The sequence below is a fragment of the Arachis hypogaea genome, unplaced genomic scaffold, assembly GCF_003086295.3.
Source record: "Arachis hypogaea cultivar Tifrunner unplaced genomic scaffold, arahy.Tifrunner.gnm2.J5K5 arahy.Tifrunner.gnm2.scaffold_31, whole genome shotgun sequence".
Classification (NCBI taxonomy): Eukaryota; Viridiplantae; Streptophyta; class Magnoliopsida; order Fabales; family Fabaceae; genus Arachis; species Arachis hypogaea.
This window is the reverse complement of record NW_027255456.1, coordinates 117,623-136,699: the sequence shown is the minus strand read 5'-3', so window position 1 is coordinate 136,699 and position 19,077 is coordinate 117,623.

Genomic DNA, 19,077 nt, shown 5'->3' with positions numbered 1-19,077 from the left:
AAAAATAAAAAATTTATTTTTTAAAATTTTTATTTTTTAAAAATATTTTTATTTTTTTATTCACCGGATAATGCTACACCCAACAGTTGACTTTTTTTCTGCACTTGTTCACAAATTAAGAATAAATTAATTTAAAAAATTTAAATTTTATTTTTTTATTTTTTGGATATTTTGGAATTTTTAATTTTTACAATTAGAAAAATATTTTTATTTTAAAATAAAAAATAATAAATTTATAGATCTGTTGTTTACTAGATATTGCTGGACTTTATTTTTTTTATTATTTAAATAAAAAAATTTAATAATATAATTTTAAAATTAAAAATAAAAAATTTAGTTTTTTAAAATTTTTTATCTTTCAAAAATATTTTTTATTTTTTATTCACCGGATAATGCTACACCAGATAGTTGACTTTTTTGCTACACTTGTTCACGAATTAAGAATAAATTAATTTAAAAAATTAAAATTTTATTTTTTTATTTTTTGTATATTTTGGAATTTTTTAATATTTTACAATAGAAAAAATATTTTTTAAGTTTAAAAATAAAAAATAATAAATTTACAGATCTGTTGTTTATTAGTTATTGGTGGACTTTATTTTATTTTTATTATTTAAATAAAAAACATTTAATAATATAATTTAAAATTCAAAAATAAAAAATTTATTTTTTAAATTTTTATTTTTTAAAAATATTTTTTATTTTTTTATTCACCGGATAATGCTACACCCGAACAGTTGACTTTTTTTGCTGCACTTGTTCACAAATTAAGAATAAATTAATTAAAAAATTTAGAATTTTAATTTTTTTATTTTTGGATATTTTTGGAATTTTTTAATTTTTACAATTAGAAAAATATTTTTATTTTAAAATAAAAAATAATAAATTTATAGATCTGTTGTTTACTAGATATTGCTGGACTTTATTTTTTTTATTATTTAAATAAAAAAATTTAATAATATAATTTAAAATTAAAAATAAAAATTTATTTTTTAAAATTTTTTATTTTTAAAATATTTTTTATTTTTTATTCACCGGATAATGCTACACCAGATAGTTGACTTTTTTGCTGCACTTGTTCACGAATTAAGAATAAATTAATTTAAAAAATTAAAATTTTATTTTTTTATTTTTTGGATATTTTGGAATTTTTTAATTTTTTACAATTAGAAAAAATATTTTTTAGTTTAAAAATAAAAAATAATAAATTTACAGATCTGTTGTTTATTAGATATTGCTGGACTTTATTTTATTTTTATTATTTAAATAAAAAACATTTAATAATATAATTTAAAATTCAAAAATAAAAATTATTTTTTAAAATTTTTATTTTTAAAAATATTTTTATTTTTTATTCACCGGATAATGCTACACCCAACAGTTGACTTTTTTTACTGCACTTGTTCACAAATTAAGAATAAATTAATTTAAAAAATTAAATTTTATTTTTTTATTTTTTGGATATTTTTGGAATTTTTTAATTTTTACAATTAGAAAAAATATTTTTTATTTTAAAATAAAAAATAATAAATTTATAGATCTGTTGTTTATAGATATTGCTGGACTTTATTTTTTTTATTATTTAAATAAAAAAATTTAATAATATAATTTTAAAATTAAAAATAAAAAATTTAGTTTTTTAAAATTTTTTATCTTTCAAAAATATTTTTTATTTTTTTATTCACCGGATAATGCTACACCCAGATAGTTGACTTTTTGCTACACTTGTTCACGAATTAAGAATAAATTAATTTAAAAAATTAAAATTTTATTTTTTTATTTTTTGTATATTTTGGAATTTTTTAATATTTTTACAATAGAAAAAATATTTTTTAATTTAAAAATAAAAAATAATAAATTTACAGATCTGTTGTTTATTAGTTATTGGTGGACTTTATTTTATTTTTATTATTTAAATAAAAAACATTTAATAATATAATTTAAAATTCAAAAATAAAAAATTTATTTTTTAAAATTTTTAATTTTTTAAAAATATTTTTATTTTTTATTCACCGGATAATGCTACACCCGAACAGTTGACTTTTTTTGCTGCACTTGTTCACAAATTAAGAATAAATTAATTTAAAAAATTTAGAATTTTAATTTTTTTATTTTTTGGATATTTTTGGAATTTTTTAATTTTTACAATTAGAAAAATATTTTTTATTTTAAAATAAAAAATAATAAATTTATAGATCTGTTGTTTACTAGATATTGCTGGACTTTATTTTTTTTATTATTTAAATAAAAAAATTTAATAATATAATTTAAAATTAAAAATAAAAAATTTAGTTTTTTAAAATTTTTTATCTTTCAAAAATATTTTTTATTTTTTTATTCACCGGATAATGCTACACCAGATAGTTGACCTTTTTGCTACACTTGTTCACGAATTAAGAATAAATTAATTTAAAAAATTAAAATTTTATTTTTTTATTTTTTGTATATTTTGGAATTTTTTAATATTTTTCAATAGAAAAAATATTTTTTAAGTTTAAAAATAAAAAATAATAAATTTACAGATCTGTTGTTTATTAGTTATTGGTGGACTTTATTTTATTTTTATTATTTAAATAAAAAACATTTAATAATATAATTTAAAATTCAAAAATAAAAAATTTATTTTTTAAATTTTTATTTTTTAAAAATATTTTTATTTTTTATTCACCGGATAATGCTACACCCAACAGTTGACTTTTTTTGCTGCACTTGTTCACAAATTAAGAATAAATTAATTTAAAAAATTTAGAATTTTAATTTTTTTATTTTTTGGATATTTTTGGAATTTTTTAATTTTTACAATTAGAAAAATATTTTTTATTTTAAAATAAAAAATAATAAATTTATAGATCTGTTGTTTACTATATATTGCTGGACTTTATTTTTTTTATTATTTAAATAAAAAATATTTAATAATATAATTTAAAATTTAAAAATAAAAATTTATTTTTTAAAATTTTTTATCTTTCAAAATATTTTTTATTTTTTTATTCACCGGATAATGCTACACCAGATAGTTGACTTTTTGCTACACTTGTTCACGAATTAAGAATAAATTAATTTAAAAAATTAAAATTTTATTTTTTTATTTTTTGTATATTTTGGAATTTTTTAATATTTTTACAATAGAAAAAATATTTTTTAAGTTTAAAAATAAAAAATAATAAATTTACAGATCTGTTGTTTATTAGTATTGGTGGACTTTATTTTATTTTTATTATTTAAATAAAAAACATTTAATAATATAATTTAAAATTCAAAAATAAAAAATTTATTTTTTAAAATTTTTAATTTTTTAAAAAATTTTTATTTTTTTATTCACCGGATAATGCTACACCCGAACAGTTGACTTTTTTTTCTGCACTTGTTCACAAATTAAGAATAAATTAATTAAAAAATTTAAATTTTAATTTTTTTATTTTTTGGATATTTTTGGAATTTTTTAATTTTTACAATTAGAAAAATATTTTTTATTTTAAAATAAAAAATAATAAATTTATAGATCTGTTGTTTACTAGATATTGCTGGACTTTATTTTTTTATTATTAAATAAAAAAATTTAATAATATAATTTAAAATTAAAAATAAAAATTTAGTTTTTTAAAATTTTTATCTTTCAAAAATATTTTTTATTTTTTTATTCACCGGATAATGCTACACCAGATAGTTGACCTTTTTGCTACACTTGTTCACGAATTAAGAATAAATTAATTTAAAAAATTAAAATTTTATTTTTTTATTTTTTGTATATTTTGGAATTTTTTAATATTTTTACAATAGAAAAAATATTTTTTAATTTAAAAATAAAAAATAATAAATTTACAGATCTTTGTTTATTAGTTATTGGTGGACTTTATTTTATTTTTATTATTTAAATAAAAAACATTTAATAATATAATTTAAAAATTCAAAATAAAAAATTATTTTTTAAAATTTTTAATTTTTTAAAAAAATTTTATTTTTTTATTCTCCGATAACGCTACACCCGAACAGTTGACTTTTTTTACTGCACTTGTTCACAAATTAAGAATAAATTAAATTAAAAAATTTAGAATTTTAATTTTTTTATTTTTTGGATATTTTTGGAATTTTTTAATAATTTACAATTAGAAAAATATTTTTTATTTTAAAATAAAAAAATAATAAATTTATAGATCTGTTGTTTACTATATATTGCTGGACTTTTTTTTATTATTGAAATAAAAAATATTTAATAATATAATTTTAAAATTTAAAAATAAAAAATTTAGTTTTTTAAAATTTTTTATCTTTCAAAAATGTTTTTTATTTTTTTATACACCGGATAATGCTACACCGAGATAGTTGACCTTTTTGCTACACTTGTTCACGAATTAAGATTAAATTAATTTAAAAAATTAAAATTTTATTTTTTTATTTTTTGTATATTTTGGAATTTTTTAATATTTTTCAATAGAAAAAATATTTTTTAAGTTTAAAAATAAAAAATAATAAATTTACAGATCTGTTGTTTATTAGTTATTGGTGGACTTTATTTTATTTTTATTATTTAAATAAAAAACATTTAATAATATAATTTAAAAATTCAAAAATAAAAAATTTATTTTTTAAATTTTTAATTTTTTAAAAAATTTTTTATTTTTTATTCACCGGATAATGCTACACCCGAACAGTTGACTTTTTTTTGCTGCACTTGTTCACAAATTAAGAATAAATTAATTAAAAAATTTAGAATTTTAATTTTTTTATTTTTTGGATATTTTTGGAATTTTTAATTTTTACAATTAGAAAAATATTTTTTATTTTAAAATAAAAAAATAATAAATTTATAGATCTGTTGTTTACTAGATATTGCTGGACTTTTTTTTTTATTATTTAAATAAAAAAATTTAATAATATAATTTAAAATTAAAAATAAAAAATTTAGTTTTTTAAAATTTTTTATCTTTCAAAAATATTTTTTATTTTTTATTCACCGGATAATGCTACACCAGATAGTTGACCTTTTTGCTACACTTGTTCACGAATTAAGAATAAATTAATTTAAAAAATTAAAATTTTATTTTTTTATTTTTTGTATATTTTGAATTTTTTAATATTTTTCAATAGAAAAAAATATTTTTTAAGTTTAAAAATAAAAAATAATAAATTTACAGATCTGTTGTTTATTAGTTATTGGTGGACTTTATTTTATTTTTATTATTTAAATAAAAAACATTTAATAATATAATTTAAAATTCAAAATAAAAAATTATTTTTTAAAATTTTTAATTTTTTAAAAATATTTTTATTTTTTTATTCACCGGATAATGCTACACCCGAACAGTTGACTTTTTTTTCTGCACTTGTTCACAAATTAAGAATAAATTAATTTAAAAAATTTAAATTTTAATTTTTTATTTTTTGGATATTTTTGGAATTTTTTAATTTTTACAATTAGAAAAATATTTTTTATTTTAAAATAAAAAATAATAAATTTATAGATCTGTTGTTTACTAGATATTGCTGGACTTTATTTTTTTATTATTTAAATAAAAAATATTTAATAATATAATTTAAAATTTAAAAATAAAAATTTAGTTTTTTAAAATTTTTTATCTTTCAAAAATATTTTTTATTTTTTTATTCACCGGATAATGCTACACCGAGATAGTTGACCTTTTTGCTACACTTGTTCACGAATTAAGAATAAATTAATTTAAAAAATTAAAATTTTATTTTTTTATTTTTTGTATATTTTGGAATTTTTTAATTTTTTACAATAGAAAAAATATTTTTTAAGTTTAAAAATAAAAAATAATAAATTTACAGATCTGTTGTTTATTAGTTATTGGTGGACTTTATTTTATTTTTATTATTTAAATAAAAAACATTTAATAATATAATTTAAAAATTCAAAAATAAAAAATTTATTTTTTAAAATTTTTAATTTTTTAAAAATATTTTTATTTTTTATTCACCGGATAATGCTACACCCGAACAGTTGACTTTTTTTTACTGCACTTGTTCACAAATTAAGAATAAATTAATTTAAAAAATTAAATTTTAATTTTTTTATTTTTTGGATATTTTTGGAATTTTTAATTTTACAATTAGAAAAATATTTTTATTTTAAAATAAAAAAATAATAAATTTATAGATCTGTTGTTTACTAGATATTGCTGGACTTTATTTTTTTTATTATTTAAATAAAAAATATTTAATAATATAATTTTAAAATTAAAAATAAAAAATTTAGTTTTTTAAAATTTTTATCTTTCAAAAATATTTTTTATTTTTTTATTCACCGGATAATGCTACACCAGATAGTTGACCTTTTTGCTACACTTGTTCACGAATTAAGATAAATTAATTTAAAAAATTAAAATTTTATTTTTTTATTTTTTGTATATTTTGGAATTTTTTAATATTTTTCAATAGAAAAAAATATTTTTTAATTTAAAATAAAAAATAATAAATTTACAGATCTGTTGTTTATTAGTTATTGGTGGACTTTATTTTATTTTTATTATTTAAATAAAAAACATTTAATAATATAATTTAAAAATTCAAAAATAAAAAATTATTTTTTAAAATTTTTAATTTTTTAAAAATATTTTTATTTTTTATTCTCCGGATAATGCTACACCCGAACAGTTGACTTTTTTTTCTGCACTTGTTCACAAATTAAGAATAAATTAATTAAAAAATTTAGAATTTTAATTTTTTTATTTTTTGGATATTTTTGGAATTTTTTAATTTTTACAATTAGAAAAATATTTTTTATTTTAAAATAAAAAAATAATAAATTTATAGATCTGTTGTTTACTAGATATTGCTGGACTATTTTTTTTATTATTTAAATAAAAAAATTTAATAATATAATTTAAAATTTAAAAATAAAAAATTTATTTTTTAAAATTTTTATTTTTCAAAAATATTTTTTATTTTTTATTCACCGGATAATGCTACACCAGATAGTTGACCTTTTTGCTACACTTGTTCACGAATTAAGAATAAATTAATTTAAAAAATTAAAATTTTATTTTTTTATTTTTTGTATATTTTTGAATTTTTTAATTTTTTACAATTAGAAAAAAATTTTTTTAGTTTAAAAATAAAAAATAATAAATTTACAGATCTGTTGTTTATTAGTTATTGGTGGACTTTATTTTATTTTTATTATTTAAATAAAAAACATTTAATAATATAATTTAAAATTCAAAAATAAAAAATTTATTTTTTAAATTTTTATTTTTTAAAAATATTTTTTATTTTTTTATTCACCGGATAATGCTACACCCGAACAGTTGACTTTTTTTTGCTGCACTTGTTCACAAATTAAGAATAAATTAATTAAAAAATTTAGAATTTTAATTTTTTTATTTTTTGGATATTTTTGGAATTTTTAATATTTTACAATTAGAAAAATATTTTTTATTTTAAAATAAAAAAATAATAAATTCATAGATCTGTGTTTACTAGATATTGCTGGACTTTTTTTTTTATTATTTAAATAAAAAATATTTAATAATATAATTTAAAAATTTAAAAATAAAAATTTAGTTTTTTAAAATTTTTTATCTTTCAAAAATTTTTTTATTTTTTATTCACCGGATAATGCTACACCGAGATAGTTGACCTTTTTGCTACACTTGTTCACGAATTAAGAATAAATTAATTTAAAAAATTAAAATTTTATTTTTTTATTTTTTGTATATTTTGGAATTTTTTAATATTTTTACAATAGAAAAAAATATTTTTTAATTTAAAAATAAAAAATAATAAATTTACAGATCTGTTGTTTATTAGTTATTGGTGGACTTTATTTTATTTTTATTATTTAAATAAAAAACATTTAATAATATAATTTAAAAATTCAAAATAAAAAATTATTTTTTAAAATTTTTAATTTTTTAAAAAATTTTTATTTTTTTATTCACCGGATAATGCTACACCCGAACAGTTGACTTTTTTTACTGCACTTGTTCACAAATTAAGAATAAATTAATTAAAAAATTTAAATTTTAATTTTTTTATTTTTTGGATATTTTTGGAATTTTTTAATTTTTACAATTAGAAAAATATTTTTTATTTAAAATAAAAAAATAATAAATTTATAGATCTGTTGTTTACTATATATTGCTGGACTTTTTTTTTATTATTAAATAAAAAATATTTAATAATATAATTTTAAAATTTAAAAATAAAAAATTTAGTTTTTTAAAATTTTTTATCTTTCAAAAATTTTTTTATTTTTTTATTCACCGGATAATGCTACACCGAGATAGTTGACCTTTTTGCTACACTTGTTCACGAATTAAGAATAAATTAATTTAAAAATTAAAATTTTATTTTTTTATTTTTGGTATATTTTAGGAATTTTTTAATATTTTTCAACTAGAAAAAATATTTTTTAAGTTTAAAATAAAAAATAATAAATTTACAGATCTGTTGTTTATTAGTTATTGGTGGACTTTATTTTATTTTTATTATTTAAATAAAAAACATTTAATAATATAATTTAAAAATTCAAAAATAAAAAATTTATTTTTTAAAATTTTTAATTTTTTAAAAATATTTTTTATTTTTTTATTCACCGGATAATGCTACACCCGAACAGTTGACTTTTTTTTACTGCACTTGTTCACAAATTAAGAATAAATTAATTTAAAAATTTAAATTTTAATTTTTTTATTTTTTGGATATTTTTGGAATTTTTTAATTTTTAAATTAGAAAAATATTTTTTATTTTAAAATAAAAAATAATAAATTTATAGATCTGTTGTTTACTATATATTGCTGGACATTTTTTTTATTATTTAAATAAAAAATATTTAATAATATAATTTTAAAATTTAAAAATAAAAATTTAGTTTTTTAAAATTTTTTATCTTTCAAAAATATTTTTTATTTTTTTATCACCGGATAATGCTACACCGAGATAGTTGACCTTTTTGCTACACTTGTTCACGAATTAAGATTAAATTAATTTAAAAAATTAAAATTTTATTTTTTTATTTTTTGTATATTTTTGAATTTTTTAATATTTTTCAATAGAAAAAATATTTTTTAAGTTTAAAAATAAAAAATAATAAATTTACAGATCTGTTGTTATTAGTTTTGGTGGACTTTATTTTATTTTTATTATTTAAATAAAAACATTTAATAATATAATTTAAAAATTCAAAAATAAAAAATTTATTTTTTAATTTTTAATTTTTTAAAAAAATTTTTATTTTTTTATTCTCCGGATAAGCTACACCCGAACAGTTGACTTTTTTTTGCTGCACTTGTTCACAAATTAAGAATAAATTAATTAAAAAATTTAGAATTTATTTTTTATTTTTGGATATTTTTGGAATTTTTAATATTTACAATTAGAAAAATATTTTTTATTTTAAAATAAAAAATAATAAATTATAGATCTGTGTTTACTATATATTGCTGGACTTTTTTTTTATTATTTAAATAAAAAAATTTAATAATATAATTTAAAAATTAAAAATAAAAATTTAGTTTTTTAAATTTTTTATCTTTCAAAAATTTTTTATTTTTTTATCACCGGATAATGCTACACCAGATAGTTGACCTTTTTGCTACATTGTTCACGAATTAAGATTAAATTAATTTAAAAAATTAAAATTTTATTTTTTTATTTTTTGTATATTTTGGAATTTTTTAATATTTTTCAATAGAAAAAAATATTTTTTAAGTTTAAAAATAAAAAATAATAAATTTACAGATCTTTGTTTATTAGTTATTGGTGGACTTTATTTTATTTTTATTATTTAAATAAAAAACATTTAATAATATAATTTATAAATTCAAAAAATTTTAGTTTTTTAAAATTTTTTTAAAAAAATATTTTTTATTTTTTTATTCATTGGATAATGCTATACCCAGACAGTTGACTTTTTTTTGCTGCACTTGTTCAAAATTAAGAATAAATTAATTTAAAAAATTTAGAAATTTATTTTTTTATTTTTGGGATATTTTTGGAATTTTATAATGTTTTACAATTAGAAAAAATATTTTTTATTTTAAAAATTAAAAAAATAATAAATTTATAAATTTGTTATTTACTAGATATTGATGGACTTTATTTTATTTTTATTATTTAAATAAAAAACATTTAATAATATAATTTAAAAATTGAAAAATAAAAAATTTAGTTTTTTAAAATTTTTTATCTTTCAAAAATATTTTTTATTTTTTTATTCACCGAATAATGCTACACCCAAATAGTTGAATTCTTTGCTGCACTTGTTCACGAATTAAGAATAAATTAATTTAAAAAATAAAAATTTTATTTTTTTATTTTTTTGTATATTTTTAGAAATTTTTAATATTTTAAAGTATAAAAAAATATTTTTTAAGTTTAAAAATAAAAAATAATAAATTTATAGATTTGTTGTTTATTAGTTATTGGTGGACTTTATTTTATTTTTATTATTTAAATAAAAAATTTAATAATATAATTTAAAATTAAAAATAAAAAATTTATTTTTTAAATTTTTATTTTTAAAAATATTTTTTATTTTTTATTCACCGGATAATGCTACACCCAGACAGTTGACTTTTTTTGCTGCACTTGTTCAGAAATTAAGAATAAATTAATTTAAAAAATTAAAATTTAATTTTTTATTTTTGGATACTTTTGGAATTTCTTAATTTTTACATTAGAAAAAATTATTTTTAGTTTAAAAATAAAAAAATAATAAATGTATTGATGTATTGTTTATTACATATTGCTTAACTTTATTTTATTTTTATTATTTAAATAAAAAATATTTAATAATATAATTTTAAAATTCAAAAATAAAAAATTTAGTTTTTAAAAATATTTTTTATTTTTTATTCATTTGATAATGTTACACCTAGACAGTTGACTTTTTTTGTTGCACTTGTTTACAAATTAAGAATAAAATAATTTAAAAAATTAAAATTTATTTTTTTATTTTTTATATATTTTTTGAATTTTATAATAATTTTCAACTAGGAAAAAATATTTTTTATTTTAAAAACTAAAAAAAATAAATTTACAGATCTGTTGTTTATTAGATATTGCTGGACTTTTATGTTATTTTTATTATTTAAATAAAAACATTTAATAATATAATTTATAAATTCAAAAAAAAATTTAGTTTTTAATATATTTTTTTAAAAAATATTTTTTATTCATTGGATAATGCTATACCTAAACAGTTGACTTTTTTTTGCTGCACTTGTTTACAAATTAAAAATAAATTAATTTAAATTTAGAAATTTATTTTTTTTATTTTTGGGATTTTTTTGGAATTTTATAATTTTTTACAATTAGAAAAAATATTTTTAATTTAAAAATTAAAAAATAATAAATTTATAAATCTATTGTTTATTAGATTTTATTGGACTTTATTTTATTTTTATTATTTAAATAAAAAATATTTAATAATATAATTTAAAAATTCAAAAATAAAAAAATTTATTTCTTTTAAATTTTTTACTTTTTAAAAATATTATTTATTTTTTATTTTGCTTCACTTGTTCCCAAATTAAGAATAAACTAACTTAAAAAATTAAAATTGAAATTTTTTATTTTGTAGATACTTTTGGAATTTCTTAAATTTTTACGGTTAGAAAAAATTTATTTTTAGTTTAAAAATAAAAAAATAATAAATGTATTGATCTATTGTTTATTAGATATTGCTGAACTTTATTTTATTTTTATTATTTAAATAAAAAATATTTAATAATATAATTTTAAAATTCAAAAATTAAAAATTTAGTTTTTAAAATTTTTTTCTTTAAAAAATATTTTTTATTTTTTTATTTACTTGATAATGCTACACCCAGACAGTTGACGTTTTTTTGCTGCACTTGTTTACAAATTAAGAATAAATTAATTTAAAAAATTTAGAATTTTTTTTTATTTTTGGGATTTTTTTGGAATTTTATAAATTTTTACAATTAGAAAAAATATTTTTTATTTTAAAAATTAAAAAATAATAAATTTATAAATCTGTTGTTTACTAGATATTATTGGACTTTATTTTATTTTTATTATTTAAATAAAAAATATTTAATAATATAATTTAAAAATTCAAAAATAAAAACTTTTATTTCTTTTAAATTTTTAACTTTTTCAAAATAGTTAATAATATAATTTATAAATTCAAAAATAATTTTTTTTTTAATTTTTAAGATTTTAAAAATATTTTTTATTTTTATTCACCGGATAATGCTACATCCAGACAGTTGACTTTTTTTTGCTGCACTTGCTCACAAATTAATAATAAATTAATTTAAAAAATTAAAATAGAAATTTTTTATTTTTTGGATATTTTTGGAATTTCTTAAATTTTTACAGTTAGAAAAAATTTATTTTTAATTTAAAAATAAAAAAAATAATAAATGTACAAATTGTTTATTAGATATTGCTGTTTATTTTATTTTTATTATTTAAATAGAAAATATTTAATAACATAATTTTAAAATTCAAAAATTAAAATTTTTGTTTTAAAAATTTTTTTCTTTTAAAAATATTTTTTATTTTTTTATTCATTGGATAATGCTACAACCCAGACAGTTGATTTTTTTTCTGCACTTGTTCATGAATTAAGAATAAATTAATTTAAAAAATTAAAATTTTATTTTTTTATTTTTTATATATTTTTTGAATTTTTTAATATTTTACAACTAGGAAAAAATATTTTTTAAGTTTAAAAATTAAAAAAAAATAAATTTACAGATCTGTTGTTTATTAAATATTGCTGGACTTTATTTTATTTTTATTATTTAAATAAAAATATTTAATATTATAATTTATAAATTCAAAAAAAATTTAATTTTTAAATTTTTTAAAATATTTTTTATTTTTTTATTCACTGGATAATACTATACCAAGACAGTTGACTTTTTTTGCTGTACTTGTTTACAAATTAAGAATAAATTAATTTAAAAAATTTAAAAATTTATTTTTTTTTTGGAATTTTTTAGGAATTTTATAATTTTTTACAAATAGAAAAAATATTTTTTATAAATCTGTTGTTTACTAGATATTTTTTGACTTTATTTTATTTTTATTATTTAAATAAAATTTTTTTAATAATATAATTTAAAAATTCAACAATAAAAGATTTTATTTTTTTAAAATATTTTTTATTCACCGGATAATCCTACTCCCAAACAGTTTACTTTTTTTTGTTGCACTTGTTCACGAATTAAGATTAAATTAATTTAAAAAATTTAAAATTTTTATTTTTTGGATATTTTTGGAATTTCTTAATTTTTTACAATTAGAAAAAATATATTTTTAGTTTAAAAATAAAAATAATTTCTTTATTTTATTTTATTTTTAAAAATAAAAATATATTAGATATTGCTGGACTTTATTTTATTTTTATTATATTAGGATTTTTAGAATTTTAATGGTTTTCTAGGATTTTCAAAGATTTTTAGGATTTTTTATGGTATTATAGGCTTTTTGAGATTTTTAGGAGTTTCTAGAATTTTTTTTAGGATTCTCTAGGATTTTTTAGGGTTCTTAACGTTTTCATGGATTTTTGTGTTTTTTAGGGTTTTTTTAAGGTTTTAGGTTTTTTAGGGTTTTTAGAGATTTTCTAGGATTTATTAAAGGTTTTAGCATTTTCTAAGGTTTTTAAGATTTTATGTTTTTTAGGGGTTTCTAGGCTTTTTTAGGGTTTTTTACGGTATTTAGTATTTTCATGGATTTTTGGATTTTCTAAAGATTTTTAGGGTTTTTGGGGTTTTGGAATTTTTAGGATTTTCAAAGATTTTTAGAATTTTTAATGGTTTTTTAGGCTTTTTAGGATTTTCTAGGATTTTTACAATTTTTTAAGGTTTTCTAGGGTGTATCAGAGTTTTCTAGTATTTTTAGGATTTTTTAGGATTTTTTGAATTTTCTAGGGTTTTCTAGGATATTTAGGAATTTTTTAGGGTTTTTTTTTAGATTTTTAGAATTTTCTAGGGTTTTCTTACGTTTTTTAGGGTTTTCTAGTGTTTTTAGAGATTTTCCAGGGTATTTTAAAGGTTTTTAGCGTTTTCTAGGGTTTCGTTAGGTTTTCTTTTAGCTATTTTTGGATTTTCTAGGATTTTTAGAGTTTTTTAAGGTTTTTAGAGTTTTTTAGTGTTTTGTAGGATTTTCTAGTTTTTTATGGATTTTTTGGTTTTTCTAGGGTGTTTTAGGGTTTTCTTGGATTTCTAAGATTTTCCTAGGGTTTTTCTACGATTTTTTTAGGATTTTCAAAGGTTTATTAGGGTTTTTTCAAGTTTTTAGGAGTTTCTAGAATTTTTACGGGTTTTTAAGATTTTCTAAGGTGTTTTAGAGTTTTCTAGTGTTTAGGATTTTTTTTAGGATTCTTTAAGGTTTTTTGGGTTTTTTTAAGGTTTTTAGCGTTTTCTAGGGTTTTTCTAGGGGTTTTTGGATTTTCTAAGAGTTTTTAGGGTTTTAAGTTTTTTAGGATTTTCTAGACTTTTTTTAGGGTTTTTAGTTTTTTTTTTTAGAGTTTTTAGGGTTTTTTGGGCTTTTTTGGAGTTTTTTATGGTTTTTAACGATTTCTAGGATTTTTAGGAGTTTTTAGATTTTTTAGGGTTTTTGCAATTTCTTAGGATTTTTTAGGTTTTTTTGAGATTTTTAGGAGTTTTTAGAGTTTTTAGAGTTTTCTAGTATTTTCTAGGATTTTTTAGGATTTTCTAGGATTTTTTAAGGTTTTTAGCATTTTCTAGGATTTTTTTAGGTTTTCTAGGGTTTTTAAGAATTTTTGGATTTTCTAGGATTTCTAAGTTTTTTAGAGTTTTTAGGATTTTTTTGGGCTTTTTAGGATTTTTAGAGATCTTGTGATTTTTTAGGATTTTCTAGGATTTTTTTAGTTTTTCTAGGATTTTTTGGTTTTTTTATAAATTTTAGGGTTTTTTAAAATTTTTTATGGTTTTATTGGCTTTTTGGGAGGTTTTTAGGGTGTTTTAGAGTTTTCTAGTGTTATTAGGATTTTTTAGGATTCTCTAGAATTTTTTAGGATTTTTTAGAATTTTTCGAATTTTTAGATTTTTCTAGGGTTTTTTAGGATTTTTAAAGGTTTTTATAATTTTTTAAGGTTTATTAGAGTTTTTGATATTTTTAGGAGTTTCTAAGGTTTTTACGATTTTTTAAGGTTTTCTAGGGTGTTTTAGGGTTTTCTATTGTTTTTAGGATTCTCTATGATTTTCTAGTTTTTTTAGAGTTTTCAAGGGATTTCAGGATTTTTTAAGGTTTTTAGCGTTTTCTAGGGTTTTCATAGGTTTTCAAGGATTTTTAGGGTTTTAGGTTTTTTAGAATTTTTTTACAGTTTTTTTAGGATTTTTTGGATTTTCAAAGGTTTCTTAGGGCTTTTAGGTTTTTTAGGATTTTTAGGCTTTTTATGAAGTTTTTGGGTTTATAAAGGTTTTTAGGGTTTTAGAGATTTCTAGAATTTTTTAGTGTTTTCTAATGGTTTTTACGGTTTCTTAGAGTTTTCTAGGGTTTTCTAATTTTCTAGAATTTTTCAAGGTTTTTACAATTTTTAGGGTTTTAAAAAGTTTTTAAGGTTTTTATGGTTTTATTAAGGCTTTTTTTGAGTTTTTAGGAGTTTCTAGAGGTTTTACGATTTTTTAAGGTTTTCTAGGGTGTTTTAGAGTTTTCTAGTGTTTTTAAGATTCTCTAAGGTTTTTTTATGATTTTCTAGACTTTCGTGGGGTTTCTAGGGCTTTTACGGCATTTTAAGGTTTTATAGGGTTTTTAGACTTTTCTAGGATTTTTAGGGATTTTTTTAGTTTTCTAGGATTTTTAGAGTTTTTTATGGATTTTTACCGTTTTCTAGGATTCTCTTAGGTTTTCTAGGAGATTTTTTGGTTTTCTAGGGTTTTTGGAATTTTTTATGGTTTTCTAGGATTTTTGAGATTTTTAGGTTTTTCTTGGATTTTTGATAGTTTTATAGACTTTTTTGGAGTTTCTAGAGTTTTTACGATTTTTTAAGGTTTTCTAGGATGTTCTAGAGTTTTCTAGGGTTTTTTCAGGATTTTAGGATTTGTTAGAATTTTTTTATGCGTTTTAGGGTTTTTAGGGTTTTTTAAGGTTTTATTGGCTTTTTTGGGGGTTTTTAGAAGTTTCTAGGATTTTACGATTTTTTAAGATTTTTTAAGGTGTTTTTAGGATTTTTTAGGATTTGTAGAGATTTTTTTAGAGTTTTTTAAGGTTTTTAGCATTTTCTAGGGTTTTGTTACGTTTTCTAGGATTTTTAGGATTTTGTGTTTTTTAGAATTTTTTATGGTTTTCTTGACTATTTTAGGATTTACTAGGATTTTTAGGGATTTTTTGAGGTGATTTTTACCGTTTTCTAAGATTTTTTAGGGATTTTTGGATTTTCTAGAGCTTTTTGGGTTTTCTAGGATTTTTAAGAGTTTTTATGATTTTTAGGTTTTTCTTGGGTTTTTAGGAGTTTCTAAGGATTCCTAGGATTTTTAGGAGTGTCTAGGGTTTTGTAAGATTTTTAGGGTTTCTCTAAGGTTTTTTAGGGTTTTTGGGACTTTAAGGATTTTTATGCTTTTCTAGGATTTTTAGGAGTTTCTAGGGTTTTTACCATTTTTTTAAGGTTTTATAGGGTGTTTTTGATTTTCTAGGATTTTCTAGAGTTTTCTAGTTTTTTAGAGTTTTTTATGATTTTTTTACCAATTTCTAGGGTTTCTAGGAATTTTTGGGTTTTTTATGGTTTTATAGGCTTTTCTGGAATTTTTAGGATTTTCGAAGGTTTTTACGATTTTTTAAGGTTTTATAGGGTGTTTTAGAGTTTTCTAGTGTTTTTAGAATTTTTTAGGATTCTCTAGGGTTTTCTAGAGTTTTTTAGGGTTTTCCGGATATTTAGGTTTTTGTTGGGTTTTTAGGATTTTTAGGAGTTTCTAGGGTTTCCTAGGTTTTTAGGATTCTCTAGGATTTTCTAGGATTTTGTAAGGTTTTTAGGATTTTTTATGGGTTTTGGGGTTTTTAGGGTTTTTGGGATTTTTATGGTTTTCTAGGATTTTTATGGTTTTATAGGTTTTTTTTGTTTTTAGGAGTTTCTAGGGTTTTTATGATTTTTTTAGGTTTTCTAGGGTGTCTTAGATTTTTCTAGTGTTTTTAGGATTTTTTTAAGATTTTTAGCGTTTTCTAGGATTTTCTTTAGGTTTTCTAGGGATTTTAGGAATTTTTGGGTTTTTTAGTATTTTTAGGGTTTTTGGTGTTTTTGGGATTTTTATGGTTTTTTAGGGTTTTATGGTTTTATAGGTTTTTTGGTTTTTAGGAGTTTCTAGGATTTTTACGATTTTTTTAAGGTTTTTATAGGGTGTTTTAGATTTTTCTAGTGTTTTTAGGATTCTCAAGGGTTTTTAGCGTTTTTTAGGATTTTAGGTTTTTTAGGATTTGAATTTTTTAGTGTTTTCTAGGATTTTAGGTTTTTTAGGGTTTTTTTTTGTTTTCTAGGCTTTTGAGGAAATTTTTGAATTTATTAGTGTTTTCTAGAATTTTAGGTTTTTTAGGGTTTTTTGTTTTCTAGGCTTTTGTGGGACTTTTAGGAGTTTCTAGGGCTTTTACGGCTTTTTAAGATTTTCTAGGATTTTTAGGGTTTTCTAATATTTTTTAGAATTTATAGAGTTTTATGGTTTTTACCGCTTTCTAGGATTTTCTAAAGGTTTTTAGGATTTTTTATGGTTTTTTAGAGTTTTTGGAATTTTTATGTTTTTGATGGTTTTCTATACTTTTTTGGGGTTTTTAGGAGTTTCTAGGATTTTCTAGAGTGTTTTAGAATTTTCTTGTGTTTCTAGAATTTTTTAGGATTTTCTAGGGTTTTTAAAGATTTTTAAGAATTTTTAAGATTTTTAGCGTTTTCGAGGAATTTTTTAAGTTTTCTAGGGATTTTTGGATTTTCTAGGATATTATAGGGTTTTTAGGTTTTTCCAGGATTTTTTATAGTTCATTAGAGTTTTTCGAGTTTTTAGGAGTTTCTAGAGTTTTTACGGTTTTTTAAGGTTTTCTTGGTTTTTTAGAGTTTTCTAGTGTTCTCTAGGGTTTTTTTAATGGTTTTTAAGTTTTCTAGGGTTTTAGGGTTCTCAGGGTTTTTTCTAGGGTTTTTTTTATGTTTTTTAGGGTTTTTAGGGTTTTCTAGGATTTTTAGGTTTTTTAGGGTTGTATAAGGTTTTTTAGTGTTTTTAGGGTTTTCTAAGATTTTTAGAAATTTCTAGGGTTTTTAGGATTTTTTAGGGTTTTCTAAGATTTTTTGGATTTCTTATGATTTTCTAGGGGTTCTAGGATTTTTTAAGGTTTTCTATGGTTTTTAGGCTTTTCTACTTTTTTATGGATTTTTTGAGTTTTCTAAAGTGTTTTAGGATTTTCTAAGATTTTTAGGGTTTTGGGGTTTTTAGGGTTTTTTACGCTTTTCAAAGGTTCTTATAATTTTTTATGGTTTATTAGAGTTTTTGATATTTTTAGGAGTTTCTAGGATTTTTACGATTTTCTAGGGTGTTTGAGTTTTCTAATTGTTTTTAGGATTCTCTAGAATTTTCTAGTTTTTTTTAAAGGTTTTCAAGGGTTTTTAGTGTTTTTTAGGTTTTTTAGGGTGTTTTAGAATTTTTTTGAATTTTTTGGATTTTCTAGAAGTTTTTGGGTTTTTAATATTTTTTTTACGGGTTTTAGGGGGTTTTTAGGGTTTTAGGATTTTTTAGTGTTTTGTAGGATTTTCTAGAATTTTTAGGATTTTTTAGGGGTTCTAGGATTTTTTAAAGTTTTCTATGGTTTATAGGCTTTTCTAGTTTTTTATCAATTTTTTGGGTTTTCTAGGATTTTTTGGGATTTTTACAATTTTTAGACCTTCTAAGATTTTTTAGGATTTATTAAGTTTTTTTCGAGTTTTTAGGAGTTTCTAAAGTTTTTACTTTTTTTAGGTTTTCTAGGATGTTTTAGAGTTTTCTAGTGTTTTTAGAATTTTTTAGGATTCTCTAGGATTTTTAAGGTTTTAGTATTCTTAGAGTTTTCTCTAAGGTTTTTAGGGTTTTTTCTAGGGTTTTAGGTTTTTTTGGATTTTTAGGTTTTTTAAGGTTGTATAAGGCTCTTTTAGTGTTTTCTAGAGATTT